Genomic DNA, 27,966 nt, shown 5'->3' with positions numbered 1-27,966 from the left:
CTCTCATAATGCAACTCATTTTTTTAAGACTTAAGAATATGAATGTTTCGGTTATGATTTGTCAATCTGCTTCTGAATTAAAAGGAACAAATAAACAAGACCACAGGTATGTCAGCTGGCAAAGAATCTTTTATGGCACTTGGGGAGTTTGTTCTTGACCGAGGTCTGCTCTCTGTAAAATTCAAGAACAGGACAAAGCCTCCTCCTCCACTCCATGCCTGTTGGGTTGTTTTTTTTTGTTGTTGTTGTTGTTTTTTTTGGGAGAATCCTTGGATTTGTGATGCCCTTTAAAACAGTGAACTTGAGCCTCATTATCAAGTCCATGGAGATTTGGGAAGAGGCCTGAGCCTTCTCCAGGGATTACTTGCTGCTCTGAATCAAAGCTGGATTTGAAAAGCAATTTTCCCAGGCACCCGAGGGTTGATTAATCTGCCATTTCTCCACCGAGGTAAATGAGAGAAGAAGCAATGCCAGCAAACACAGTCCTTTCAAAGATCTTCAAACACCAAGCAATCTTGAACACAAACAGCAAGATTTATGAGTCGCAGGAAGTGTGTCAGGGACTTCAAAATAAAATAAATTCTCCTGGTTATTTTGGCCATGTATTTCTATTCTTTTCAGACTTCAGCCAGATGGTTCCCCAGTAAGAAAAATTTCCTCCTGGATTCATCTCTGGACAGTCACTCTAGCCTGCTCCCCTGGGCCACCTGGGGCTGGAATGTACTGAGACTATGGAAATTAATATCTAAATTAGGCCCAAACAGTAACCTAGAGGGAACTCAACCTTATAGTAATGATATTTAGTATTTTTAATATTAAGGGCTTTTCTGGTGGGTCAGATGGTGAAGAATCTACCTGCAATGCAGGAGACCCAGGTTCAATATCTGGGTTGGGAAGATCCCCTGGAGGAAGGCATGGCAACCCACTCTAGTATTCCTGCCTGGAGAATTCCACGGACAGAGGAGCCTGGAGGGCTACAGTACATGGAGTTGCAAAGAGCCAGACATGACTGAGTGACTAACACTTTAATATTTTCATTTTAAAAGCTCCCCAAAAATAATGTTTAGAGAATCTACCCCTTTTTATCATTAAATAATGTAATCAATAATATATAGGGTGCAGATATTTAAACAAATTTCAAATGAGAGAGAGGTATCATGATCCCATCTTGGAAAACCAAGGGGAATCAGGAAGGAAACATGATTGTAGTATCAGTCAGTGACATCGTGTCTCTTCTTCACCAGATGGGTGACCCTGACCTAACATTCCTTATCTGCCATAGTCAGTGCAGGTTTTCCTAGTTTTATGGCAAAACAGTGTTTGAACTGGAGACAGAAGTTCTTTCTGTAAGAAGGTTTTGTAATGCAGTCATGGTTGTCCATTACCGATGGCAAGGAAGGAAGTCATTTACTGAGTGAGTTGGCCTCAAACGCACCCTCCAAATTATCTTTCTCTCATTCTGAGACTCTGAATTTGACATTTTTGCGAGTGTTCTACTTCCTTTCAAACTGGAGAAGAGCAGAGGGAGGCAAGCGTGTGGCCCTTTATTAAGTCCTCAGGACAATCTCCACTTTGCAGAAAAAGAAAAAGGATAAACTATTTTCCCAACATCATACAGCTTCCAAGTCTGACTTCAGAGTCCACTCAATTCCCAGTAATTATCCCTTACCCTCCATCTACAATATTAGGAGAACTGAAAACAAGCCTTGCCTTATAAATAATAATAATGAAAAGCCCTAAGTCCAGAGAGCTTGAGTTAATGGGTTTATTTTAACTGAATCTGGAATAAACAGGGTGATTGTTTAAGCCAGATGATTTTTCAAAACTGTAAATACTATAAAATAAATTTCAAATGTAAAAGCAGAGGTTAAAATTTTAAATTCTGTCTTAACCAGAAGAAGAAGCATCTTCATACAAGTGTTGTATAGTTTGTGAACTTGAATGCAAAAGATGGGTAGTTATGACCTTGCTGTAATGATTTTTTACACCATGTACCCTTTTTAACATTTACCTTAAAAACAGTAGAATATGCATATGCCACAGTATTGTATATTTTTTACTCACAAGGATTTTATGTGTAAACATCATCTCTAGTCTGCAGAGGTTTATGGAATCATATTCACTTTTTCTCCATCATTATATTCTAATAAATATCAAAGGAAAATGCTGTTCATTTGTGAAGCACACACATTATTTGCCATAACTGAGAACTTTCTTTCTTTGATGCCATCATGGTTACCATTCTAGTTGAAATAAGTAATTTCAACTAACTTCAGTTTAATAGGTTTAATTTCTTGCCAAAGCTTATAAATGAAAACCTCAGTCTTATGTCAAATGTCCAAATACGGTCTTTTAAGGAATTTTTCCCTGTAAATTTTATCTTTCAATTACTAGATCAATTACTTTTTAAATCACTGTCACCTAGACTCATATGACAAAATATAATTATTAGAACAAACAGGTCAGGGACAGAGCGACAGCTGTCTCCCATGCTTCCATTCACCATGGAGTGAAATCTGACGTGTCCCCTGATCCAGCTAAAAATTCACAAACATTTTACTCATTCTTACACTTTTCCAAATGCATGTATTTTTTCTCCAGAGTGCTTTAAAAACTATCTCGATGGAAGCATGCAGATTTAACCACTGACTCAGGATGGAACATGGCACTCCTCTCCAGTACTCTTGCCTGGAAAATCCCATGGATGGAGGAGCCTGGTAGGCTGCAGTCCACGGGGTCGCAAAGAGTCGGACACGACTGAGAGACTTCACTTTCACTTTTCACTTTCATGCATTGGAGAAGGAAATGGCAACCCACTCCAGTGTTCTTGCCTGGAGAATCCCAGGGACGGGGGAGCCTGGTGGGCTGCCGTCTATGGGGTCGCCCAGAGTCAGACATAACTGAGGCGCCTTAGCAGCAGCAGCAGGATGGCAAGGTGCACGGACTGGAAACTTCCTTCAAGGTAGAATTATTTTTTTTTCTCTGACAACTGCTGGGTGTTATTTCTCTAAGAATATTGCAGTAACTAATTATCTAGAGCATGGGCCATGACACGAACTTGAAAGGCTCCCAGTGTGAATTAAGGGTGGATGGTAAAGAAGAGACACCAGGTCAAGCCCAGGCCCTTAGGGTTAATGCCTCTCACAGGGCAGTCCTCACGTCTCCAGACTTGTTTCCTCGTAGCCAAATGTGGGTGAGAATGCACGTGTGTGAGGACCCACGAGGTGTGCAAAGTAACCAAACAACACAAGAGAACATGAAGCTCTGTGCACGCACTGTTTACTGTCACAACGTACAAGGCCCCAGAAATCAAAGCAGGAAGATGCCCAGAGACTTACCGACTCATCATTCTCAAACTCTGGGTTACACTGTGCGGCCTCTTCAGCCACTGGCTTCTGAACAATGTTCCTACGGACCAGTCACATGGTCAGGCTGGCGATGAACATGTCCACGTCAGGCACAAACACTTGGATCCCATTGCCAGCACTGGCTCCCTTTAACCTATGGAGGGAAAAAAAGGGAGGAGGAAATTCAGTTGTTTTGATGTTGCTATGGTTAAACTGTCATAGAGTATGTTTGAATCTTCTTAAGACTTAAAGAATGCTCAGTTTCTGCCTGGAAGTTATCAGAAAGCTCTTCTCTGACTCCAGGATTACGTAATTTACTAAGATTCAGGAAGCTTTCAGGGAGTTTCAGAAATAGCATGCAGAACCCGAAACCAACTCTTAAACCAACTCTTAAAATGTGCTGATGAACTAAACTGTTATTAAATAAGCCATGTGTCCAGGACAGAGGCAGGTGTTTGCAATCCAGTGGGAGCAGTTAAAGACTGGATGTACACAAGCAGTCCTGGAAGTAAATCCAAGTTTAGAGGGAAAACAGAGAAGACATTCAAGCCGTCCTTGAACAAGAGCCCTTCATTACTTTGAATGCTGAATCGATTTTGTTTTCCATCCTGTTCCAAGAAAAGGCAGGTCATTAACAGAGAGATTTGGTCCTGGTGTCAGCAGGACCTGGTGGCTGTGTTTCACTGGGACCTTCCCCTCATCCTGTGCTCCCCCCTGCCCCGAAGAGACAATGCTGTTCATCTTCTTTATTGCACAGGACTTAAATGAAAGTGACCCAATGTGTATCAGAGCTAAAACTTGTTTAGGGAAAAGCAGCAGAAAATAGGAAGCTATGTCATGTGAAGATATGTATTTTTCAAATACACTTCATGCGATGAAATACATATTGTCATCATTTACATTGGATATATGATGTATTTGGGTAAAAGCATAATAAATGGCAAGACCCCTATCACCTAGAAATAACCATGTTGATATTTTAGTGAATTAAAAAAATCATGTGATATTGCTTCTATGTGGAATTAAAAAAATGATACGAACTATTTACAAAACAGAAATAGACTCATAGACAAAGAAAACAAACTTCTGGTTACCAAAGGGGAAAGGTGAGGGGAGAGGTATAAGCTTGGAATTTGGGATGAACATAAACACAGCACTGTATATAAAATAGATAAACAACAAGACCTACTGTATAGCACAGGGAACTCTACTCAATAGTTTGGAAACTATAAGAAACTATATACTACATGTGCAAACTTCAAATTAACAAAACTAGGCTCATACTTTTTGTTTTTGAAAATAATTTGTTCATTTAATACATCACTCACATCTTGACAACTCACTGAAGATTTTTAAACCTTTTTTAATGTAAATTTATTTTAATTGGAGGCTAATTACTTTACAATATTGTATTGGTTTTGCCATACATTGACATGAATCCGCCATGGGTGTACATGTGTTCCCCATCCTGAACCCCTCTCCCACCTCTCTCCTCCCCATCCCACCCCTCTGGGTCATCTCAGTGCACCAGCCCCGAGCAGCCTGTATCATGCATCGAACCTGGGCTGGCGATTCATTTCACATATGATAATATACATAAACCTTTACCACACTCACGTCCAGATAGTAGTTACTTAACTAGTCCACTACTGTTGCACCTTTAGAATATTGCATTTGTTACCATAATATGAATGTAAGTCAAGTCTTCATTAAGTAAAGAATCTCCTAATCCAGGATCTTCTAGGAAAAATTCCCCAGACCAGTCTGACTGGCTTTTTGTAAAAACAGTCTGGACAAGGATCTGTCCATTAGAAGCCTGGATTTTATACACAACTCTAAGCTTCTCTGAACAGAGAAACATGGAAGTGATGAGACATCCCTTTACCTCCATAAATAAAATACACATGATCATGCAAGAGGTTTTAAAAAATGGCAAACTCCTTGCATTTGGGTTAAGAGTAAGAGAAATCAAATAGGACACCTTCATCAAAACGTATAATACTGTGAAAACTTCATCCAGACTTTACAATTACTTATAAAATTCATAATCCAAATCCATAATAAGGAAATTTGATGACTGATTTCATCATAGGAAAACTGTAGAGGTTTTGCCTACTTTGCAAGTACACCTAATGTGATCAGACAGAGCAAATGAGGATTCACATCATCAGAATGAGAATTTGGAGATCAAGAAGAGAGGCCAGGAGATGAAGGCCAGGCTGGGCAGGGAGGTGTTTCCTGGGTGGGGCTGAGGTCAGAGGAGCAGGCAGTCCCTCCTGAGTGGATGTGGGGACAAATTATTGCAGCTGTTTTGCAGAAAACAAATTGACCATGGCATTTTATGAGAAGCACAAACCAAGCCAACTGGAGGGAAAGAGTTCTCTGAGGACTGTACCCAGAGTCCCACCCGGCACAGTGGACCCAGGAGCCAGCTGTGCCTGCCCCCAACCCCAACCTGCACTCTGTACATGGCTCTCAATTTGCAAACAGTGGCTTCGAATCAACAGCCTCAGCTTTGTGCTCCTAGGTCCCCAAGGAGACACTCAATCACCCACATACATGAAGAGAGTAAATGAAACCCAAGTGCAAAGCAATTACTCCCCAGCCATAACAGAACGTGGCTCCCAGAACCAGGACTGGGCTGCAGTCCAGCTCAGAGTGGAATCTGTCAGCCACAGAGGTGCCAACCTGTTACCTGCTGCTCTCACCCAAGCTCACAAAGCAGCACATTCAGAGCACTGCCAGCCCATGGGCTCCATGGGCCTCCAGAAGATGACGGTGTGGGCCGTGGACAAGGACCAGGTCAGAATCCATATGATACGTCCTATGGGGATCGTACTATCACTACAGTCTCCATCTTCGCTGTCTAGACCAGAGTCTACTGAAGTACATTCATCAGAGTGCTGCTCCTGCTGCTGCTAAGTCACTTCAGTCATGCCCGACTCTGTGACTCCATAGACAGCAGCCCACTAGGCTCTTCTGTCCATGGGATTCTCCAGGAAAGAATACTGGAGTGGGTTGCCATTTCTTTCTCCAATGCATGCATGCATGCTAAGCCGCTTCAGTCATGTCCAACTGTGTGTGACCCTATGGACAGAAGCCCACCAGACCCCTCTGTCCACAGGATTCTCTAGGCAAGAATACTGGAGTGGGTTTCCATTTCCTTCTCCACATCAGAGTGCTGGTCCTCAGAAATATTGCGAATTAAAACAAGACCAAAAAACAAACAAAAAAAAAACAAAAACAAACAAACAAAAACACTGCCTCTGGTCAAATAAGTGTTAGAAAAATCACAATGCTTATTATTACAGTAAAGAACTTGAGAATTTCTGTAGAAAAACAATAAATTGGAGTTTATGTAAAGCTCTGGATTTCCCAGGTGGCTCAGTAGCTAAAGAAGCTACTCGCAATGCAGGAGACGCAGGAATCATGGGTTCGATCCCGGGGTCAGGGAGATCTCCTGGAGAAGGGTACAGCAACCCACTCTAGTATTCTTGCCTGGAGAATCCCATGGACAGAGGAGCCTGGTGGGCTGCTGTCCATAGGGCTGCACAGAGTCGGACATGACTGAAGCGACTTAGCATGCATGCATGCATTGGAGAAGGAAATGGCAACCCACTCCAGTCACAAAAGAGTCAGACACAAAAAAAAAGAGTAGGGTCACAAAAGAGTCGGACACAACTGAAGCAACGGAGCTCACATGCAAATTTCTGCTTCCCAAATTTATCTGAGCACAAACCACTTCTTAAAGTTTTATCTAAAATCTATTACATTCTGCCAAGCTACTGTTCATGGCACAGGTTTTAGAAAATGCTGTTAGAGTCTCCTCATTGATCTAAATTTTTTATCACAATGAATGGATACTTTGGAAACTGTACTTAGATGTAGCTAATCCTCATATATTTGGTTTTGAATAAGCCCCTAATAACTACAGTGCCAGCAACACCTTATTTCTTTCCCTCATTCCCTCTCCCAGCTGTCCACCCCATCTCCCAAGTGTCCACCTGCTCCTGGGACATACTGGAAGAGACTAGAAAGTGCATGACAACTCACAAAGCTGGTCATCCAGTCCCAGCATGTCCCCAAGACCATTCGCAGACACCCATCTTCCTACGAGATGTCTCTACCCAGTACCTGACTATATCTCCATGTCTCCCTTCATTACCTCCTCTTCTGAATGACTGTCACTTTGCCTCAGGGCGTCCCTCTGCCAACCAGGCCAAGCTGAACTTTTAGAGGCACAGTTTGGACTTGCTCACCGCACCACCGATGAGAAAGGTCCATATTCCCAAGCTCACCTAGGAGGCCTCTATATTGCAGACACATGTGCCTTGTCTCTTGCTATGACTTTCTCAGACCTCAAATTTCAGCCATTCTGGCTGCACATCCAAGCATAGGCAAGTGTTTGTCCCTCTGAGTCAGGGCACAGTCTTCTCCCTTGGACCACAAAGCCCTCCTCACACACACACTTACACATCATCCTCATCAGTCAAGACTCACCTCCTTCATCTTCACCGCAAAGCCCATCCACCATCTGTTTCCTTTAGACCCCAGCACTTTATGTTGCTCACTTATTTGTGAATCTCTGCATCCAGGAGGACTATATATACAGGTATATATTTGTATGTGTGTATGTGTGTGTGTGTGTGTGTGTGTGTACATGTGGTATAGTGTGTGCTCTGAATACAGGCTGGCAGAATTAATACTATCTCCAAATATTTACTCTTTCTTTCCTATGACAATAGTTTGTGCAAAGTTCTGCTGACAAATTAGATCAGGTGTTTGCCATAAGATCAGATCAGATCAGATCAGATCAGTCACTCAGTCGTGTCCGACTCTTTGCGACCCCATGAATCGCAGCACGCCAGGCCTCCCTGTCCATCACCAACTCCCAGAGTTCACTGAGACTCACGTCCATCGAGTCAGTGATGCCATCCAGCCATCTCATCCTCTGTAGTCCCCTTCTCCTCCTGCCCCCAATCCCTCCCAGCATCAGAGTCTTTTCCAATGAGTCAACTCTTAACATGAGGTGGCCAAAGTACTGGAGTTTCAATTCAGTTCAGGGAAGAAAAAGTACAAAGGACAGGACAGTCACTAGTGTCTGCAGAGCACCTGAGGATTGGAGGTTGATGAGTAACATCTTAGTTCTTTGGATGTGAGTTAATGGTCACAATTGGAAACTATAAACCATTAAAAATATATATGCATTTTTTGTATACACCAGAGAAAACATTTCAAGAACAAGAACTACTAATCATATCCAATGAACATGAAATGGCTTGATTTGGTCAGATTTTTTATTTATTCCAAAAATACTTATTATGCCTCTGTTGAATGTCAGGCTCTCTCCCTTGGGCACTGAATGTTGGTTATAAAAGTGTGTCTTAAACACAGAGATAAAACAGGAAGAGGTGTTGAGGCTAGGTCCTCCTTGCTGGAATCAGACTCTGGCAAAGCATCTGCACAACCAGAAGGGCTGAAGGCTTTGGAGCAAAGAACTCCCCACCATTACCACAGAACTGAGACCACGGAAGAAGTCATGATCTTGTGGCAGGAAGTGGGGCTGGGAGGTACCCTTTCCATGGTGAGAGTGAGGTGTGGTACAGACATGACAGGTCACCCTGGAAGGCATGTGGGGTTTGTGCCTGAGAGAGGTCTTGACTGGAGGGGAAGAGCGAGAGATTTCTTCTCATGTATGTTGGCCAAAGTCCATGGAGTAATTCAGATGTTTCAGGGAATGCACAGAGTATACATATTTATGGGAGGCTCCATAAATGAATTGTCACTGTTCATTTCAGAGCATTTAATAACAAATTAAAATATTTATTTTTGGTGGCACTGAGTCTTTGTTGCTGCATGGGTTTTCTCTAGTTGCAGAGATCGGGGGCTAGTCTCTAGTTGCGGCAATGCCCGGGCTTCTTATTGCCGTGGCTTCTCTTGTTGCAGAGCACAGCCTCTAGGGTGAACGGGCTTCAGAAGTTTTGGCTCCCGGGCTCTAAAGCACAGGTTCAGTAGTTGTGCACAGGCTTAGTTGCTTTGCAGCATGTGGGATCTTCCCAGATCAGGGATTGAAACCATGTCTTCATTGGCAGAATCGGCAGGTGGATTCTTATCCACTGAACCACCGGGGAAGCTCAACAAATTAAATTTTATTTCCAGTAAATTCTGCGTTTGAAATCAGGATGACCAGGTTATGTGTAGAAGCCCTGTTCTAATAAATTAAGGAGATCAATGTATACATTTCCCCATAAGACGTTATCCTAGATCGCATGACTTTCTGGGCTCAGCTCAATTACATTTTCTGTATAGAAAAGCACAAGCTAAACAACTTATAACCTCATGTTGTTGTCAACAGGCAGACACTTCCTCTCCAATCCAGTTATAGTCACATGATTCTATTTGTGCAGGGTGATTATTCCCTTGAAAGGGAGTCTAAGAAGCTGAAAACTAGGGAAAACCCTACTTATTCATCAAGAGGAGAGAGAATGTAGCCATAAAACACTGTGCATCAGTAAGTTAGTGCAAATGTATGTGCGACCTGGATCTATACCAATAAACATGGATGGATCTCACAAACAATATTGAGAGAAAAAAAAAGAAGTAGCAAGCATACAGAATATCGATCACTTACGGACTCACCTGTAAAGAACTCCATGAAAGCGACAAACATGTTTCTGGACAGAGAGAGGGACACAGTCACTTGTGTTGCAGCACCTAGGTTCTTATCTTTGAAAGCTGGTTTGCATGCACAAAAGTGTATTTTTAATATTTCATATTGTGGATTCATTTTGATATTTGGCAAAACTAATACAATAAAGTTTAAAAATAAAATAAAATCAGAAGTGTCATACTTTTCAGAATTCCTCGTGTAGAACATATCATGAAAACACAAAGTCGATTACCTGCCTGGGAAAGAAAATGACCAACTGCTGCAGTCTCAACCATGGTTATATTTGGTCAAACTCAATTACCATCCTCCCATCCAAGTCCAAGGAAGCAGTGAGGCTGGGGTGGATGTTCAAAGGCTAACCACTTTGCTTTTGCAAGTCTCAGTTTCTCACTAACAAAATGACTTCTCAGGGTCTTCCCAACTGTGAGGTTTCATTTTGACTCAGAAAATTCAAAATAAAGACACAGGGAAATTGATAAGGGGCCAGGAAAGAGGAAGAGTGTTGGAATTCCAGGTATGGCCAAAAGAAGAGCGCTGGAATTTCAGGTAGGGCTGAAAAGCAGACTTATGGACAAACACAAATGCTGTTAACCTTCAGAAGCTGGAAAAGAACAACCCCATTCATGCCACTCCTTTGGGAGCCAGCCCTTTGGTTCAGAGTTGGTAGGAAGGTCAACTTCAATTGAATTCCAGTAAAACAATTAAAATGCAAACGAGCATTATTTAGATGAATATGAACTACTGAGATGGTTGTAACTGGTCTTCTGGTGGCCTGTGGAGCCCAGGGACTGATGCTTGGTCACCATCCCACAGGAGGGGAGCTGCACTGGGACAGGGCTGATCCAGGGACCCTCCCTGAGTCCCATCAGGACTCCACTTCAGCACCAGTGCATACTGGTTCACCTCCTCTTTCCTCTGGGACCCCTCACTTCCCCAGCAGTGCCCATGATTGTCTTCAGTCTACCTCCTGAAATACATCCTTTGTCTCACACTCACTCCCTCCACCAGCCCACCCCATGGGGATCCTCTAATTGGCTTGTATGGCCCTGTGAACAACAGCAACACAGGATGTGAGTAGAATCTAGTCTAATCTCTCTGGAGCTGGGTGATTCACTCCAGATGATTGGAGGACACAGTCTCTGGGTTTCCTCTGCTTGACGTGAACTGCAAAGATTTTGAGTTGAACCTGCATGTGTGTTTCTGCAGTAAAGCAGGGATCATGTGTCACTGTGACAGCCCACAAATGCCATGACACATAAATGTCTGTCATCCCTGTGGGCCCGGGCACAGCGAGGCAGGCATGGACCTCCAGTCTCCCTCCTGGCTGAGCATCACCCATAGCTCATGGCTCTCTCAGCTGCAGCCACGACTAACCAGTTTGGAATCAAACAAAAGTAGCGGCACCAGCCAGCATTTTCTTTTCTATGAACACAGCAGAGGAAAAGAGGAGTACACTGCATGCAGAGGAGCTGTTGCTTTGGAAACTGGATGTATTTGCATTGTATTGGGTCATTGCATAAAGTATACAGGTATAGTCACAGTGAAAAAAAAAAAAGCTTCAGATTCACTCTCTAGCACAGCTCAGTTCTATCAAACAGCTAGGGGGCAGTTGTGCCAAAGACAGATGGAGTAAAAACAGATCCTTCCTCCAAATCTCTTGGAGCTGAGCGTATTGCAAAGTTCATACTTTTCCAGATGTTAGGAAGGTGCCTCACCAGATGATGTAACCGTGGCAGCAGGTTCATGGGCAGTGTCCCCTCCCCCAGCACACACATCTCGTTCCTTCACACTCAATGCAATGCTCTCCCCTCAGATCCCAGGTCAGTTCAGGTCAGGTTTTTGCCACTGAGAAATTAGGCTAAAATACCGAGTGTTCAGAGCATACTGGAGTTTGAGATTGCAGGTGAAGGTTGAATATCCTTACTCAAGCACATCATAACAAACTAGAAACACTAAGCTCAGAAACAAATCAAAATTGCTCAGCAATAAAATGTTAATCGTTTGCATATATATATATATATATATATATATATATATATATGGAATTTAGAAAGATAGTAACGATAATCCTGTAAGCGAGACAGCAAAAGAGACACAGATGTATAGAACAGTCTTTTGGACTCTGTGGGCGAGGGGGGGGGATGATTTGGGAGAATGGCATTGAAACATGTATAATATCATATAAGAAACAAATCGCCAGTCCAGGTTCAATGCAGGATACAGGAAGCTTGGGGCTGGTGCACTGGGATGACCCAGAGGGATGGTATGGGGAGGGAGGTGGGAGGGGGGTTCAGGACTGGGAACACGTGTACACCCATGGAGGATTCATCTTGATGTATGGCAAAACCAATACAATATTGTAAAGTAATTAGCCTCTAATTAAAATAAATAAATTTAAATTAAAAATAAATAAAATGTTAATTGGATAAATTTTTAAAACTCTGAATTTTTAACTGTCCAAAGATATACCCTATGCTCAGTAAATCTAAGCAATGAAAAAAAAAATTGTGAAGCACAACTTATAGTGCCTTGGTCCAAACTATGAATAGGATCGCCAAAGCATTTTTCTACACACACTTCTCCATGCAGCTAAAATGCGATTCAGTTTTCAAGGTTTGTTCAGAAAGCATTTCAAGTAATTTAGGGTCCACTAACTAAAAATAGGCTGAAGGCAGAGGACACAATCAAGGGACATATCACATACATTTGTCCACACAAAGATCTGTAGGCAAAGGTTTAGAGCAGCTTCATTCATAATCACCAACAGATAGAAGTGAAAGTGAAGTCACTCAGTCGTGTCCGACTCTGCGACCCCATGGACTGCAGCCTACCAGGCTCCTCCATCCATCCATGGGATTTTCCAGGCAAGAGTACTGGAGTGGGTTGCCATTTCTTTCTCCAGGGGGATCTTCTGACCCAGGTTAACTCAGCCTAACCCAGGTTTCCTGCATTGTAGGCAGACACTTCTACCATCTGAGAAACCAGGGAAGTCCTGGTTTTAGAAAAGGCAGAGGAACCAGAGATCAAATTGCCAACATCTGCCGGATCATTGAAAAAGCCAGAGAATTCCAGAAAATCATCTATTTCTGCTTTAGTGACTATGCCAAAGCCTTTGATTGTGTGGATCACAATAAACTGTGGAAAATTCTGAAAGAGATGGGAATACCAGACCACCTGACCTGCCTCTTGAGAAATCTGTATGCAGGTCAAGAAACAACAGTTAGAACTGGACATGGAACAACAGACTGGTTCCAAATAGGAAAAGCAGTACATCAAGACTGTATATTGTCACCCTGCTTATTTAACTTTTATGCAGAGTACATCATGAGAAATGCTGGGCTGGATGAAGCACAAGCTGGAATCAAGATTGCCAGGAGAAATATCAATAACCTCAGATATGCAGATGACACCACCCTTGTGGAAGAAAGTGAAGAAGAACTAAAGAGCCTCTTGATAAAAGTGAAAGAGGAGAGTGAAAAAGTTGGCTTAAAGCTCAACATTCAGAAAACTAAGATCATGGCATCTGGTCCCATCATTTCATGGCAAATAGATGGGGAAACAGTAGAAACAGTGGCTGACTTTATTTTTCTGGGCTCCAAAATCAATGCAGATGGTGACTGCAGCCATGAAATTAAAAAACTCTTACTCCTTGGAAGGAAGGTTATGACCAACCTAGACAGCATATTAAAAAGCAGAGACATTACTTTGCCAACAAAGGTCCATCTTGTCAAGGCTATGGTTTTGCCAGTGGTCATGTATGGATGTGAGAGTTGGACTGTGAAGAAAGCTGAGCACCGAAGAATTGATGCTTTTAAACTATGGTGTTGGAGAAGACTCTCGAGAGTCCCTTGGACTGCGAGGAGATACAACCAGTCCATTTAAAGGAGATCAGTTCTGGGTGTTCATTGGAGGGACTGATGTTGAAGCTGAAACTCCAATACTTTGCCCACCTGATGTGAAGAGCGGACTCATTGGAAAAGACCCTGATGCTGGGAAAGATTGAGGGCAGGAGGACAAGGGGACGACAGAGGCTGAGATGGTTGGATGGCATCACCGACTCAATGGACATGGGTTTGGGTGGACATGAGTTGGTGACGGACGGGGAGGCCTGGCGTGCTGCGGTTCATGGGGTTGCAAAGAGTCAGACACAACTGAGCGACTGAACTGACTGACAGAAAAATGTCCTGTATAAACCAGCTGTATCTATAAATATGTAAACTGTTGAAAATGTACTGAATAGCAGAGAGAGTCCCAGGACATCTCAACATCCAGGAAGGAAGGTGGTCCACAAGGTCCCTCAATGTCTCTCGGTATTTACATGGAGCTGCTCCTCGGCCAGTTCTCCCAGGGGATTTCCCCACACAAATAATTTATAGCAGGGATAAAATTAACAATGTAGGTGCAGAGAAGATGGTTTCTTCTGAAAATCCCTGTGCTTAAAATTCTGGGAAATTATGTTTTAACAGTTCAAGACCTATTACAATATCACTGATTTATGAGATTGGAGCTAGGTTATTAGGAGACTTTCTTCTAAACACAGATTAGTTATTTTTATAAATAATCAAATAAAATAAACACTCCTAGAGTGAGCCATGGCCACTGAGGTTTGCATGCCTGCAAATCTGAGCAGTGTATGTTTCTGTCCTATTCTCGGGAGGTGGGAGAGAGTAACAGCCCCAAGGATGCTCAGGAAGTTCCTGCTCACGGTCCTCATGTCCCGTCTCAGGACCCTCCCCGTGCAAACACTGACCCCAGGGTCCACCACCAAGAATGCCACCGCACACACTGGGTCCCTATGCTCTGGTCCCTGATACTGATGAACACAAGGCTGTCCCTGTTGATCTTGAGTGTTGGGGTGTCCACTGAGAGCGGGTTAGCAGTTCAGGATGGGGCATTTCTTACCCTCTTTTCCACTCTCTCCATGCCCCACCACCAGGTCTGCATGTATAAATGCTCCTTTCCTGACTTACTCAAGAAATCATCATTTTTTATAGTAAATTTTGTGGCATTGAAAGTTTCCATAAGGGCTCATGTTTAGGCTGGAATGAACTTATCCTCCTGAGGCAGCTGAACGAGCCCTTCAGCGAAATGCCTGCTATGCGCTGGGCCATGCCGGCCCTGGAGCTTCCTCTGGCACACAGCATGTTACTGTCCCACGTGTGTGGATTCCACAATCTGGGCCCCTCCTTATGGATAGGAAATTGCCTAAGGGAGAGCTGAATCTGGCCTGAGCATCCACCTGGTTCCTCCTCCCCTACCCGGGCCTCAGCCAGCTATTGTTTGTCCAGAGAGAATGTGTGTCCAGAAACCTGGGGCTGCCCCGGCTTGTCTGGCATAGAGCACCTGGACCTGGTGGGGAAGCTCTATGCTACTACGGAGCCCCCATGGAACCAGGCTGGGTGGTGCTGTGGTCACACAATGGGCAGCCTCTGGCCTGAGTGGGACTGGGGATGTGGGGCCTGACTCAGGTGGTCAGAGTAGGAAACACTCCTGGGACCCCACGGTGGGGGCAGCACTCCCTCAGACCCCATGCCTGGCAACAGAGGGAGTGGGCTTTGTTTCTGTTTGTCTGCTTTAGTTTTATTTTCCCCCTAAAAGTCACTTAGTCAATGTGTGGATAAGGACACACAGCCTTCTGGGGGTGCACAGGGGCAGTGAGGGGACAGACACTGACCAGTAAGCCCCTCAGCCCAGGGACCCTATTGCCAGTCAAGAGTCGACCAGAACAGCATCTCTGCCATCTTCCTTCAGATCTTACGCTCCTCTTTCTGGAATGTGCTGGAGTCAACCACTCTCAGGGCAAAACCAGTGCTGTACTCAGATGCCTGAGGACCAGGCTCTACTGCCCACACACCACAGCGCACGTCCATCAGCGTCCCAACAGAAGACGCCAGCGTGTCCACAGAAACACACACTCAGGATGGAAGCAGTGACATGCCTGGATTCCTCAGTCACTGTATTTCGCCAGTCAGAGCAGAGAGTGGACATTTCAAACCTACCCACTTCCCCCAAGGACCAGGTGAGACAGCCTTCCCTCTATGTGGGGCAGGCGGGTCAGGACGGCCATATGAGGGCCCCCAGGCTGCTCCGTCTGTTCCCACCTGGTCATTATGATCCCTGCGCTGCTGGCTTGCTCACTGATCAGTGTTTTCACTTGCTCTGTGGATGACAGGCCCCCAGGCCACTTCTCCATATCCAGGGAGAGTGAGATGGGCATCAACCTCAATAGTGACCACAGGGAGGGTGTGAAAGGGGGACTTGGACATCAGAGCCTCCAAGAGGCAGGAGGGAGTCTGTCCTGGGTGAGGCAGTGGGTACAGGATGGTCCAGGGAGGGCGGGATAAGGGATTACTTATGCTCCTCTGGGACAAGGAGGAGCCTGGGACAAGTGGGGTCCTGCCTGACCACAGCTTCCCAAGCCCCCTTAGCACTGAGGGACATGATCAACTGAGGCAACATGATTGCTCCTGTTGTGTTATAAGATCTTCAGAGTTCCACAGAGCTTAGAGAAGAGGAGGGCACAGACATCTGCAGAGCTTAGATAAGAGGAGGCACAGGCTTCACAAGCAGGAAGACTCGATACCACCTGGTCCTGCATGAAGAAGTCACTTAGTCCTCTGAATCCGCATTTACACATCACTGTGTGAATGAAACCACTAGACTCTAGAAGGTGTGTGACACTGTCATGTTTGCTATTTCCAAGATTTCATGTACATTTAGAAGTCTGTGTGGCTGTGAGCATGTAGAGAGAGGTTGGGAAAAAGAAGAGCCAGGAAGAACTGTTTCCACTTTGTTCATCGTGGGTGATAGGTTTCTGAGGATTCTGATGAAAAACCCACACAGCTCCTCTGAAATCTGCCTCATACAAACTGTTGCTTCATCCAAGCAATGATGCTCAGTCGTGAGCTGAGGTGTTTAACTGGCTGGGCTGCGGGAAAGACATTTCACTGCAGTTACAGCTATAAAAAAACTAATTTCAGGCTCTCATGATGCAGAGAAAATGAGAAATCTGAACCGAGGTTTGGGAGTGTCTGCTAGCACGATTCCCCAAAACATTCCATTCCACAGACTCAACATCTAGATTTTACCTCCATATCAAACAGCGTGAACTTCCCATTATTCATGGTGCTGTCTGAACCAAGGTTCAAAAAAGCTTTCAGAGATCTATTACACAGTTCACTTGCTCACATCATTAATGAAATATAAAATGTTCTGGCTTGGTACCTCACATTTTGTACAGAACAAGGTGCCAAGCTTACCACCTGGGAATTTGGGATTTTAGTTCATGAACGCACCATTCTCCATAGGACGTGATCTTTATCACTCATTCATTCAGAGCCTGTTTATATTAGTCCTAGGGACCTGACTTAGTGAAGTTGGAGATTACAAATTAGAAAATCTTTCCTACCAGACATATTTTGAGGGAAAAAGGATGAAGGATTACATTTTTTTCCTAGAAGAAAAATAGATCTGTTCACCAAATACTTATTAAATGATGTCATTGTGCTAGAATAAAAAAAAAAAGTTCCTTTCCATGTTGGAAGTCCAAGTCTTACATAAAGCTCTCAACAGCCTAAGAAATGGAAATCACCGACTTTTATTATACACACACAGATGTGTATGCATATTAATCATAGCTTTTACATTGAATTTTGAGTATAAGCAAGGTATTTTGGCTCATCAAAGAAAACAGCAAAATTGATCAGCTACATGAGTAAAGTCTAATGAAACAGATTATATGATATCACAGTATATAAAAGTCTCAGACATAAGATTTAACTTTTCTTTCGATTGTATGGGAGTTACTGACACGTGTTATGGACTGGATGTTTTCATTCCCTCAAAATTCACCTACTGAAATTCTAACCCCTCAATGAGACAGTATTAAAATATGAGGGTCTTTGAGAAGTGATCAGCTCACCAGTGTGGAGACCCAGTGAATGGGATTAGTGCCCTCATAAAATGCTTGCTTATGAAACATTTATTAAATGCCTATCACTGGACAACCCTTGGGCTGGCACTAGCAGGTGTAAAACGACAAGATGTACATACTACTCTCAGCAGCAAGGGTCTAGAATGACCACAGTAAGTCCACACAAGATCATGAACACACTTGGTGGCTTCATGATAGGAGGTGCTGGAAGACAGAGGAAGCCTGAGGGTGGTGGCTGTGGGGCTGGTGAGGTTTGGGAGGAGACGGGGTTGTTGGGTACCAGCAGCTGCCATGTCCTGAAGGGACCACAGGCAGGAAAGGGGGAAACCAATGAAACACGGTTTACAGACATCTGTTAAGCTCCCAGACACTGCTGCCACAGAATCAGGTCCTCATGTGTCTCCCTCTATCTGATCTTTCAGTTTGCTCACCAGGACACATCTCATGGCAAGATTACTGTAAGGACAGGCTTACTTCCTAGGTCCCCTCCTTGCTCCCCATCACAGAATGTATAGCAGAGGACAACTCTGCTTTCTTTTTCTTGGAGAAAGCTTTGATGTTTGGCTAACTCAGTCACTTTTTTTTTTTTTCTTTTTTAGATGTGACCACTTTAAAATACTCTATTAGCAAACAGACTGATAGGAAATCTTCAAAGGACATAGTGCTAAAAGGATCAATATCAATTACAATAGCTCTAAAGGACCAGAAAGCTTCATTTAGGATATAACTGGAGTTCCCTTGAAGAGAAAGACGGAGTTGAACTTGAGAAGAAATCAAACAAGGCCATGTTTAATAGCACTGCATGACACGGTCTTTGCAACTGTCAATGCACAATAACTCCATCTATCAATATCTATTCTATAGATTTCAAGACACTTGATGCAAGGCAGAGACAACTCCTACCCTTACATGAGAACACATGTGACAACACGTGAAAACATAGGGTGATGCTTTAAGATAATGTCTAAAACTGGGGATGTTCACCAGACTACAGTTCAAATATACAGCCTTTCACTTGATATATTATTTAATAATATTTTAATGTACAGATCTATTCAGAAGCATACCCACAGAGGTATTATGACATGCAAATTTTACTCCCTGACTTTCTTCAAAATATTCAGAAAATGAGAACAGCTGATAAGAGTTGAGACTAAAGACAATGTTCCCAGAGCTACAGGGATAGGAAAATAAACAACACAAAACCAAAAAAAAACACTATAATTCAAGTATTCAGTGTGGCTGGATGTAGAAAGCCAGGCAGACCTTCTCTTGAACGTGGGTCAATGTGTGTGGCTACAGGTCTCCGGGTAGCTGCTTGGTTTTCTTCAGCTTTCTTTACCTGTGAGATGGAGTCACAAAGGATGGCCAGCAGCCAGTCCTACTAGCTTCCTTTTTTTTTAAATAAAGTTTTATTGGAACATAGCATGTTCATCACCTTCTGCTACCACAGAAACTGTATGGCCTATGGAACCTGAAATATGGCCTCTCCCTCTTTAGAAAAAAAGTTTGCCAATCCCTGATCTGTGGGGCTACTGCACAGACTGGAAATGATGTGACACAGTACTTGGTCCACGGCAGTTGTTTTCATTATATCAATATTCAAATAGGCAAAAGGTTAAGGTCATACAAACTAGAAAAAAAAAATGTTTCAATTGCCGAATCCTGCATCAATGAATCCTTAACCATCTTAGAAGAACCTCTTACTCTTAGAGTTCCACTCAGGAGATGGCAAAGAACCTCGGCCTGAGCTCCGCTCTACAAAAAAATGAATCAGGATTAATGAGGATTAGAAGGACACTGAGTTACCATTTCTCACTCGTCAGGCTGGCAAAAAAAATCCTCGAGTGTGACAACACGTTCTGTTGGTGAGGCTCTGGGGAAATAACTGCTGAAACTGCTGCCAAAATTTTAGGGAGAGAAACTTGGCAATGTTCATCAAAATTCCACAAGAATTTACTCTTTGATTGTACTCAGTAATCTTCCCCTAGAATACCTGGCAAAAATACAGGCGTGCACAAGTTTTTCATTACAAGAGCCAAAGGCTGGAAAATGCCTAAATGTCCACCCTCAGGACAGATGGTGGATGCCAGGTCCAGAATTCTAAATGGGCTTGGTACCTCCCGCTGTGCTAGAAGGACAGAAAAGAGAAAAGACGAGGCAGCCATCAACAATGGACAAGAAGTCACCATGAAACTGTCCCCAGCTGCCAAAGAGGAGCAATTTGAGTTTATGTGAATCAGAGGGTAGACTGACAAGGTAAATCAAGCCACAAACAGACACTCCAGACAATTAACTGGTGCTGCAAGACAGAGGAACTGGTTTCCTCAGAAGCTAGTGACAGGAAGAGAAACCCAGCGAAGCTGGGAAAGAATCGGGGGACACAATCTCAATACAGAGGTCGAGATGTGGCAAAGGAAAAGAATCGGTGGTGACAGTGGTAACTGGTCCTACAGTGGTGACCATTTCATGACGTATAAAAATATCAAATCAATATGCTGTATACCTGAAAGTAATATAATATTGTATGTAATTATAACTCAGTAAAAATTTAAAAAAAAATTTAAAGCTGAAAAAAATTTTTATAGTAAGTGTGGACTTTAGAAGCATGCTGAGATCAGGAAGTGTAAGCACTCACTGGTATTAGATGGTGCTAGGGACTGGCTGGTACTTGTATTCAGTACCAGTGTAGCATCATGATTCTGCAAGAGAACATCCAATTATTCACAGATGTACACTGACTTAGGGAGGATGACACAATATCTGAGGTTCTCTTTACAATATTTCAGTCCCATCCCACCCCCACCCCCCGCCAAAAAAAAATGCACAAAGCAAGTATGGTAATGTTTTCCTAAAGCCAGGAGACAAATACCTGATGTTCAACTTGCTGTCCTCTCTCCTTTGACAAGAACTTTGGGTCTTGAAACACTTCTGTAAGTCTACAATAAACCCTGGTTTAGGGACAGAGTGAATAAACAAGCGGGCTTTCCTGGTGGCCCAGTGGTACCCTCCTGCCAATGCAAGAGACATGGTTTTGATCCCTGGGTAAGGAAGATCCCCTGGAGAAGGGAATGGCTACCCACTCCAGCATTCTTGCCTGGGAAATCCCATGGACAGAGGAGTCTGTCAGGCTATGGTCCATGGGGTCGCAAAGAGTCAGACACAACTTAGCGACTAAAACAACAACAACAACAGCTTCTTTGTTTATCTTTGACATTTGTTGATACACAAAAGAAGAATCAAGAGAAAGATGCTTTGGGGAAGGTCTCACACACATGAAGCTGCTTGTGATATTTCAGCCTGAAATCTGGTCCACCAGAACTGCCTGCCCCAAACCATCTTCATACAGTAACCTCAAGGACCAAGCACGAGAACTCACTGAGAGATCAACAGTGATAGTGTTGATGGCATGGACGAGTATGTAGAGAAATAAACAGACTTTTGAGTCAATCACAAATGGTACCAGAAATGCCATCACAGTCAGCCTGGTGATGAGGTATCTGTTCTTACTCACTACTGGAGAAATAATGCATTTTAAGGTATTTTATTATTCCATTCATATGCTCTAAACACTCCATCAGCTTGACTGATACACATAAAGACACATTTTGAAAAATGAGTAATACTCCCCTGTTAAATATAATGAAAGAGTAGCACATTGTAAGCTGTACTCTCCAGAATTCAACTCTTAACTTCATGTGGAAAAGCTGGAGGGCCAGTGACATTCCAATCACTGGACACCATGGCCTTACCTCCTCAAGGCGCAGGATTTACATTTACTTTTTAAGCTAAACATTTTAGTCAGAAGTCTTTTGAATGCAAAAATGCTATTATGATGAAAGTTTAGTTCAGTTCAGTCACTCACTTGTGTCTGACTCTTTGAGACCCCATGAATCACAACACGCCAGGCCTCCCTGTCCATCACCAACCCCCGGAGTTCACCCAGACTCACGTCCATCGAGTCAGTGATGCCATCCAGCCATCTCATCCTCTGTCGTCCCCTTCTCCTCCTGCCCCCAATCCCTCCCAGCGTCAGAGTCTTTTCCAATCAGTCAACTCTTCACATGAGGTGGCCAAAGTACTGGAGTTTCAGCTTTAGCATCATCTCTTCCAAAGAAATCCCAGGGCTGATGTCCTTCAGAACGGACTGGTTGGATCTCCTTGCAGTCCAAGAGACTCTCAAGAGTCTTCTCCAACACCACAGTTCAAAAGCATCAATTCATCGGCGCTCAGCTTTCTTCACAGTCCAACTCCCACATCCATACGTGACCACTGGAAAAACCATAGCCTTGACTAGACTGACCTCTGTTGGCAAAGTAGTGTCTCTGCTTTTTAATATGCTATCTAGGTTGGTCATAACTTTTCTTCCAAGGAGTAAGTGTCTTTAATTTCATGGCTGCAGTCACCATCTGCAGTGATTTTGGAGCCCCCCAAAATAAAGTCTGACAGTATTTCCACTGTTTCCCCATCTATTTCCCATGAAGTGATGGGACCAGATGCCACGATCTTCGTTTTCTGAATGTTGAGCTTTAAGCCAACTTTTTCACTCTCCTCTTTCACTTTCGTCAAGAGACTTTTGAGTTCCTCTTCACTTTCTGCCATAAGGGTGGTGTCATCTGCATATCTGAGGTTATTGATATTTCTCCCGGCAATCTTGATTCCAGCTTGTGCTTCTTCCAGCACAGCGTTTCTCATGATGTACTCTGCATATAAGTTAAATAAGCAGGGTGACAATATACAGCCTTGACATACTCCTTTTCCTATCTGGAACCAGTCTGTTGTTCCATGTCCAGTTCTAACTGTTGCTTCCTGACCTGCATACAGATTTCTCAAGAGGCAGGTCAGGTGGTCTGGTATTCCCATCTCTTTCAGAATTTTCACAGTTTATTGTGATCCACAGAATCAATAAAGCAGAAAATGAAAGTGAAGTCTCTCAGTTGTATCCGACTCTTAGCGACCCCATGGACTGCAGTCTACCAGGCTCCTCCATCCATGGATTTTCCAGGCCAGAGTACTGGAGTGGGGTGCCATTGCCTTCTCCGACATTTCTAGGTTACCACTGTCTTTATTTCAACATTGTCAAGTAATAATCATGACTTGTGCTGATATTACAAAGGTACATAAATATTGCAGTGAACTGTCATTGTGTTCTTCTTACAAATCAAGGATATTTCTACTGAAACCTTACAACCAACTTCTGTCTTACTTTAATACATGGAAAGATTAAATGATCACTTACATCATGGCAACCTCCAGGATATTTCACAGCAATGCCAAACATCTCCACTTAGATGTTCATTGTACATTTTACACTACAGTATCCTTCATCTTCTAATGGAGAATAGATAGAAATGGTTGCAACACAATATAAAAAGGCTAATCTTTAATAAACCATAAAAAACCCATGTTTGCAAACACACTAGAAAGAAAGCACAGTATGGATTATTTGAGTGCCGAATTACATTTACTTCAAATAATCTCAAATCATGTCATTATTAACAAGCATACATACATTGCTAAGAATTGTAACTTTCTAACCATCAACCCTCATCTCATGATTCATGCTAATATATCCATTTTCTATGTGTTTTAACTATGGAGTACTCCCTACAGTCATTCTCCTTTAGAGAAACTTCTCAAAACAAGTTTGATGAAATGCCTTCTAGTATGCAATCTCTGATATTTACATCGATTTAACTTTTGATTAAATACCTTTCTACATATTTGTTACATCATTTCTATATGTTTCTTGTATAAACTCTTGTGTTTTCTGATGCATGTTTAGGGCAAACCTCTTCTATCACTTGTTCCATTACTAGGGTTTCTCTCCAGTGTGTATTCTCAGATGTTTAGTGAGCCAACCACTATGACTAAAGGCTTTGCCGCATTCTGCACATTTATAAGGCTTCTCTCCAGGATGAACTCACAAATGTGTAGTAAGAATTGAGTTCCGATTAAAGGTTTTGCCAAATTCTGTACATTTATACAGTCTCTCCCCAGTATGGATTCACTGTTGTTTAGTAAGACTGGAACCCTCAATGAAGGCCTTGCCACATTCTGTACATTTATAACATCTCTGCCCCATATGAATTCAGTGATGTTGAGTAAGATCTGAGCACTGAATAAAGGCTTTGTTAAAATCTTTACATTTATAAGGCTTCTCTCCAGTATGAATTTGCTGATGTCCAGTACAATGTGAGAGACGATGAAATGCTTTGTTACATTCTTTACATTAATAAGGTTTCTCTCTAGTATGAATTCGCTAGTGATAGGTTAGTTGTGAGTAACAGATAAAGGCTTTGCTACATTTTGTACATTTATAAATGTAATGGAGAAGGCAATGGCACCCCACTCCAGCACTCTTGCCTGGAAAATCCCATGGACGGAGGAGCCTGGTTGGCTGCAGTCCATGGCGTCTCAAAGAGTTGGACATGACTGAGCGACTTCCCTTTCACTTTTCACTTTCATGCATTGCAGAAGGAAATGGCAACCCACTCCAGTGTTCTTGCCTGGAGAATCCCAGGGACGGTGGAGCCTGGTGGGCTGCTGTCTATGGGGTCGCACAGAGTCGGACACGACTGAAGCAACTTAGCAGTAGCAGCAGCAGTACATTTATAAGGTCTCTCTCCAGTATGAAGAATAAAGCAGAAATAGATGTTTTTCTGGAACTCTCTTGCTTTTTTGATGATCCAGCAGGTGTTGGCAATTTGACCTCTGGTACACCAAGGGACTTGCAAATGGTAATGAGTGAGGAAACCACCAGGTGATGGAGTCCATTCCCCTGGAGGCCGGCTGATCTCAGGGGGCATTCTTTTGGTTGTTAGCCTCTGGGACCTCCTGCACCAAGTTCTCCCACAATCACTCGTTCTTCCACCTGTTAGCTTCCTGCACAGAGCCCTCCCACAGTCCCTCTAGGAAAACAATACATGTGACTTGGAAACAAGGCCTACCTTCTAGCCCACGGGACTCTGCCCTGTCCTTTCCTTTCACCTCTCTTTCAAGGAAGCCCAATTTGGCTCCAAACTGATTGAGCATCAGCCATGAACAGTCACTGCCTCCAGCTTCACACTAGTGTAGACTCAGAGCCTCAGTCTGGGGTGTCTACACACTCCGGGGAGTGGTCCATGTACAGACTAAAGACCATCCGCATGTTTCATTGAGCTGTGTTCACATCTGCTCTTGGCGGGCATGAGATGTCCAGCTTTGCTGGCTTGGAGTCTTCCTGTCCCGCTGGCCGAGCAGGAGAGACAGTTTGTATTGTTACCATCTTGTTCCCTTGGGGAACATGCACAGGTGACCATGACTAACTGCCTCGTGACCTGGTGTGTTTATCTCCCCAGCCCCATGCTTACCTCTCTGGCTGCAGGGCTGTGGGCAGCCATCGGCCAGCCCTGATTCTCTTTGTTCTCTGTACTCTTGAGTCCTGGACACTAAGTCATCCACACAGGGGGCTAACAGGCAGAGACACAGACTGTCCTCAACTTCTCTCCCCAGAAAGAGCCCAGCACACTGTGGAAAACCAGCCTTTTTGTTAATTTTTCATCCAATGACTCCCATGGTATTTTTTCAGCTACCTAGGAAACTAGCAAGAAGACAATGAAATTTCTCTCTGTAGATGGTACATGCCTGTCTGTCCCTTTGGCTCAGGCCCGAGATGTGATGTTTAGACCTTCATTGGTCATTTAAGTTGTAACAGACACAGTCACCTCAGCTGTTCCTTATCACAAGACCCTGCTGTGTGCACCCTGGTACTTGCAATCACCTTATTTATCTCTCTTATCACCTGATTCTCTCTCTCACAAACACAAGCACACGAGTATAAGGATCCTGTTTGCCCTGCTTGTGATCACTATATTTCTGATGCATAAAAGAATGCTTAGCAGGTAGTTAGCACAGAACAAGTATTGGCTGAATGAATGCAAAGATGAAGGAATGTCACAGGTGAACTCAAGAAGTCCTATGTTAATTTACAGTGGTTGACACAGGGTGAAGGACTGAGGGGAGGAGAACATTAGCGCATGACAATGAAGTGTCTCTGCAGAGTTCAACTCCTTGAGCTCAAAAAATTACCTAGTGTTAGCCTACTGGCCTGCATCCACACCCCAACATCTGCCGTGAAATAGAGAAGCCAAATTAACAAATCCTCCATCCCATCACTTTCAAAGTCATTCATCTTTTCCTTCCTTCCTTCCTCCTTAACTTCCTTTCTCTCTATTTCACATACACACAGATCTCAAGATGTGTCCCTTTCAGTTTCATAGATTACTTTTCTATTGAGCACATCTTCTTAGTATGAAGATCCTCCCCTAATGGTTTAGAAAGTGATTTTAAAGTATCTTTCTTTTTTACTACATTACCTATTTTTTTTTTTCATTTTAACCAGGAATTATATCATTTAGAAGATAAAATATACCCACAGATTTTAAAAATGTCCTCAGAAATGAAATGGCAAATTGAATCCCCAGACTTAGTTCTAATAGACCCATTTATTAAGGAAAATCAACACATCTAGCTTCCATAGGTTACACGTTTTTTGCATTAAAGCTTTAAGTCACTTGTCTAGGCTGCATACAGTGAGATGCATAGATGCTAAAAGTAAAGTGCAATGAGTTTTGGCAAATGTTTGCATAGGTGAAACCACTGCAACAAGACCCAAAATGTTCTTCATGTCCTTTTCAGCCAGTTCTCACCTTTAGAGAAATCTAAGAATCTCAAAGAACCCCAAGGGCAATAAAACAAAGGAAAGTCACCCTGGGATACATCACAGCCAGACTACTGAAAGTCTAAGAGAAGAGAAAAAGCTTAAAAGAGCCAGAAATAAATAACATATTATGTAAAAGTGGATAATGACAAGATACATGACTGACATCATCTAAAAACTATGGAACCAGAAGAAGCTGGAATGACATATTCATGGTGCTGAAACAGAAAAGTTCTTCAACCAAAAATTCTGTAGTGAAGCTGTCCTTCAAAAATGAAGGCAAGCATAAAAGCCATTTTAAGGCAAAAAGTGAGAGGATTTGCAATCAACAGATTTTCTGTGTAAGGAGTGCAGAAAGAAGTTATTTAGGGAAGGAAAATCACACAAAAGGCAACTCAGATCTATAGGACCCCAAATTATGCAGAAATAGCAAATACAGGAGTGAATATAACCTACCCCAGCCCTCCTCCCCAGCAGAGTTCCCCAGTCCCTGACTGCATTCAGAGGCAGAGCTTCCTCCTCACCTGGCAGGTGTGGAATGTATTTGACAAGTGGCCAATACCTGCATATACAGAAGAACATGTAAACCCAGGTCTCCTGTTACCCACAGCTTTCCCAGCCACCACCGAGTAGGCATCATACTCCCTGAATCTAGAAATGCTCCCTTCAGAAAAGGACTCCTTTTTCAAACCAGCTACAAAATGACCAAACTCGCTTTGCCTTCTGAGGCTGCAATGTGTTTAGCCATGGGGATGACCTGTGCTGGTCACTGAGTTGCTGTCCCTGCACTGGGATGGGCAGCCACACTAGGGCACTGGCATCTAGCCAACTGAGAGATGTCACAGCAATTCTCAAACATAGGCCTGGGACTTCCTTGGTGGTTCAGTGGTTAAGACTCCGAGCTTGCATTGCAGAGTCACAGGTTCAATCCCTGATCAGGGAACTAAGATCCCAGATGCCTCAAAGTATGGCCAAAAAGTAATAAAAAGAAAACAAACACAGGCCTACCTCTTCAGGAGGTCATTCCACCAGTGACTACTTAACTCTTGCGATGGCCCCCTTCCTGGCTGCCTGCATGTTTCATGCCCGATGATGACCACTCCAGTCCTGGAACTGCCTGCCCATGCACATCTGTCTTTGCATACCTCCATCTCTCTCTGATACACTGGCTTTTGACCTTTGGTAACTGAAACCTCTGGACCACTAGCTAGCTCTGACTGTTGAGTTTCCACATTGCTTTTGTGGCTCAGAGTTCCATCATTCACACAGCCCTTAATCATTCCCCATGCATTCTAACTCTTGATGGCTGCACACT

At 43.3% G+C, this 27,966-nt stretch overlaps 1 long non-coding RNA gene across 6 annotated transcripts in view; it reads right to left on the bottom strand.

Moving 5' to 3' along the window:
- The window catches only part of LOC113887256, a 171,761-nt gene that overhangs the window by 42,914 nt on the left and 100,881 nt on the right, over positions 1 to 27,966 (bottom strand). For all 6 annotated transcript variants that reach the window (XR_003509682.1, XR_003509679.1, XR_003509680.1 and 3 more), the window contains exon 3: positions 3,339 to 3,501. This is a non-coding gene — a long non-coding RNA (uncharacterized LOC113887256). The remainder of the gene's footprint in view (positions 1 to 3,338; positions 3,502 to 27,966) is intronic.

The sequence above is a fragment of the Bos indicus x Bos taurus genome, chromosome X (assembly GCF_003369695.1).
Source record: "Bos indicus x Bos taurus breed Angus x Brahman F1 hybrid chromosome X, Bos_hybrid_MaternalHap_v2.0, whole genome shotgun sequence".
NCBI lineage: Eukaryota > Metazoa > Chordata > Mammalia > Artiodactyla > Bovidae > Bos > Bos indicus x Bos taurus.
Note: the sequence above shows the minus strand (reverse complement) of the source record. Positions and strands in the feature narration are given on the sequence as shown.